The sequence below is a fragment of the Schistocerca piceifrons genome, chromosome 3 (genome assembly GCF_021461385.2).
Source record: "Schistocerca piceifrons isolate TAMUIC-IGC-003096 chromosome 3, iqSchPice1.1, whole genome shotgun sequence".
In the NCBI taxonomy this organism is placed as follows: Eukaryota; Metazoa; Arthropoda; class Insecta; order Orthoptera; family Acrididae; genus Schistocerca; species Schistocerca piceifrons.
Window position 1 is genome coordinate 226,524,385 of NC_060140.1, and position 3,523 is coordinate 226,527,907.

Here is a 3,523-nt window from a genome sequence, read left to right on the forward strand (position 1 = left end):
TGGAAGAACATGGGGCCAAATCAAGACATCACCAACAATGCCTGCCCAAACTTTCACAGAAGATCTGTGTTGATGACGTGATTGCACAATTGCGTGCGGATTCTGGTCAGCCCACACATGTTGATTGTGAAAGTTTACAATTTGATCACGTTGGAATGAAGCCTCATCCGTAAAGAGAACATTTGCGCTGAAATGAGTATTTACACGTTGTTGGATGAACCATTCGCAGAAGTGTACCTGTGGAGGCCAATCAGCTGCTGATAGTGCCTTCACACGCTGTACATAGTACGGAAACAACTGGTTCTCCCGTAACACTCTCCATACAGTGAAGTCGTCAACGTTACCTTGTACAGCAGCAACTTCTCTGACGCTGACATTAGGGTTATCGTCAACTGCGTGAAGAATTGCCTCGTCCATTGCAGGTGTCCTCGTCGTTCTAGGTCTTCCCCAGTCGCGAGTCATAGGCTGGAATGTTCCGTGTTCCCTAAGACGCCGATCAATTGCTTTGAACTTCTTCCTTTCGGAACACCTTCGTTCTGGAAATCTGTCCCGATACAAACGTACCGCGCCACGGCTATTGCCCAGTGCTAATCCACACATCAAATGGGCATCTGCCAACTCCGCATTTGTAAACATTGCACTGACTGCAAAACCACGTTCGTGATGAACACTAACCTGTTGATGCTAGGTACTGATGTGCTTGATGCGAGTACTATAGAGCAATGAGTCGCATGTCAACACAAGCACCGAATAAATGATGACTAACTGAAACCCTCAGCTGCCGACAGGTGTTGTTCATATACCTCGATGTGGACAGCTGAAAATGTGTGCCCCGACCGGGACTCGAACCCGGGATCTCCTGCTTACATGGCAGACGCTCTATCCATCTGAGCCACCGAGGACACAGATGAATAGCGCGACTGCAGGGACTTATCCCTTGCACGCTTCCCGTGAGACACATTCCCAACTGTTCACAATTCTACATGTGTAATGTACCTTATACACATTTTCCCATCCACTCATTACTCGCGCACGCTTTGGCGATTCCCGTAAGAGTTTGGGCAACCTGTGCGCATTCGCACAGACGAAGGTCAATGGCTGGGTAGCGCTTAACTATATATATGAAGACAGTAACTGTTCTCGAAAGAACAACACCTGTCGGCAGCTGAGGGTTTCAGTTAGTCATCATTTATTTCAGGGAAAAGCTGCACGGTCATCAACAGTATTCTGTCTTAATGTATATAGTTAAGGGCTACCCAGCAATTTGACCTTCGCCTGTGCGAATGCGCACAGGTTGCCCAAACTCTTACGGGAATCGCCAGAGCGTAGCGAGTAATGAGTGGATGGGCAAATGTGTATAAGGCACATTACATATGTAGAATTGTGGACAGTTCGGAATGTGAGTCTCACGGGAAGCGTGCAAGGGATAAGTCCCTGCAGTCGCGCTATTCATCTGTGTCCTCGGTGGCTCAGATGGATAGAGCGTCTGCCATGTAAGCAGGAGATCCCGGGTTCGAGTCCCGGTCGGGACACACATTTTCAGCTGTCAACATCGAGGTATATGAACAACACCTGTAGACAGCTGAGGGTTTCAGTTAGTCATCATTTATTTCAGGGAAAAGCTGCACGGTCATCAACAGTATTCCGTTCTTTCGAGAACAGTTACTGTCTACATATACAAGCACCGAAGTCAACATTACCTTCCTTCAATTGGGCCAACTGGCGGTGAATCGAGGAAGTACAGTACATACTGACGAAACTAAAATGAGCTCTAACATGGAAATTAAGCGTTTCCGGACGCATGTCTACATTACATCTTTTCTTTATTTGTGTGTGAGGAATGTTTCCTGAAAGTTTGGCCGTGCCTTTTTGTAACAACCTGTATAACGTACACTGTCTAACCACAAGTGTGCGGACACGTGTTAGGTGATGTTATATGTGGCGTGCCCACCTTTCACCTTTCTGGTGAGGACACTTTCAGTAGGTGTCTGAGTACCTCTTGAGGAATGGCAGCTCTCTCCCCCTCAAGAACCGGAACAAAAGGTGGTAGAGATGTTGGATCCCGGGGTCTGGAGCGCGTCGAGGTTCTAAACCATCCCAGAGTTGTTCCATTGTGTTCTCATTCTTCCGCCTTGAGCGCTTCCTTAAGCACGTGAAGGAAACCATACCTTAACTACGAAAAACACACTTATCCAGTAACACCACCACCTCCGTACTGCACTGTTGGTACTACACTATGGCGTGCAATCTTCTCCAGTCATTCCCAAAACGCATACCCTTCCATCGGATTATCACATGAAGCCTGATTCACCGCTCCAAATCAGCCGTTTCGAGTCACCCACCGTCCGCTGGACTCGATCTTAGCTAAGCTCTTAGTATTGACTACAAAAAAGCCAGACCTGATTCTACCGCAATCTTTTTAAATTGCTACATTTCGTCATTATGCTAACTGGACTGCTCTCAGTGGAACTCAGGCGTAATTCCTTCCAATGATTTCACGCGTTTTGCTTACAACCACTCCCCGTAATGCTCGCAGGTCCCTATCCATCAGTATCCGAAGCCGCCCGGTCTTGGTTTAGCTGAGAGTTTTCGTTGGCGTTTCCATTTCATAATCACGTCATCAACAGTCAACCTGGGCAATTTTAAAAGGGTTCAAATGTCTTTGACGGGTTATTATTGAGATGACATCAATGGAAGTGACTGGGCTCTCCTGACAGACCTACACTCCTGGATATGGAAAAAAGAACACATTGACACCGGTGTGTCAGACCCACCATACTTGCTCCGGACACTGCGAGAGGGCTGTACAACCAATGATCACACGCACGGCACAGCGGACACACCAGGAACCGCGGTGTTGGTCGTCGAATGGCGCTAGCTGCGCAGCATTTGTGCACCGCCGCCGTCAGTGTCAGCCAGTTTGCCGTGGCATACGGAGCTCCATCGCAGTCTTTAACACTGGTAGCATGCCGCGACAGCGTGGACGTGAACCGTATGTGCAGTTGACGGACTTTGAGCGAGGGCGTATAGTGGGCATGCGGGAGGCCGGGTGGACGTACCGCCGAATTGCTCAACACGTGGGGCGTGAGGTCTCCACAGTACATCGATGTTGTCGCCAGTGGTCGGCGGAAGGTGCACGTGCCCGTCGACCTGGGACCGGACCGCAGCGACGCACGGATGCACGCCAAGACCGTAGGATCCTACGCAGTGCCGTAGGGGACTGCACCGCCACTTCCCAGCAAATTAGGGACACTGTTGCTCCTGGGGTATCGGCGAGGACCATTCGCAACCGTCTCCATGAAGCTGGGCTACGGTCCCGCACACCGTTAGGCCTTCTTCCGCTCACGCCCCAACATCGTGCAGCCCGCCTCCAGTGGTGTCGCGACAGGCGTGAATGGAGGGACGAATGGAGACGTGTCGTCTTCAGCGATGAGAGTCGCTTCTGCCTTGGTGCCAATGATGGTCGTATGCACGTTTGGCGCCGTGCAGGGGAGCGCCACAGTCAGGACTGCATACGACCGAG

The 3,523-nt window shown here is 50.3% G+C and overlaps 2 non-coding genes across 2 annotated transcripts; one reads left to right on the forward strand and one right to left on the reverse strand.

The window, feature by feature from the left end:
• Positions 1–828: 828 nt before the first annotated feature.
• Positions 829–902, reverse strand: Trnat-ugu. The gene has a single exon. It is a non-coding gene; the product is annotated as a tRNA-Thr (tRNA).
• A 555-nt stretch (positions 903–1,457) lies between these two features.
• On the forward strand, positions 1,458–1,532 carry Trnat-ugu. Its single transcript has one exon. It is a non-coding gene; the product is annotated as a tRNA-Thr (tRNA).
• Positions 1,533–3,523: the final 1,991 nt, after the last annotated feature.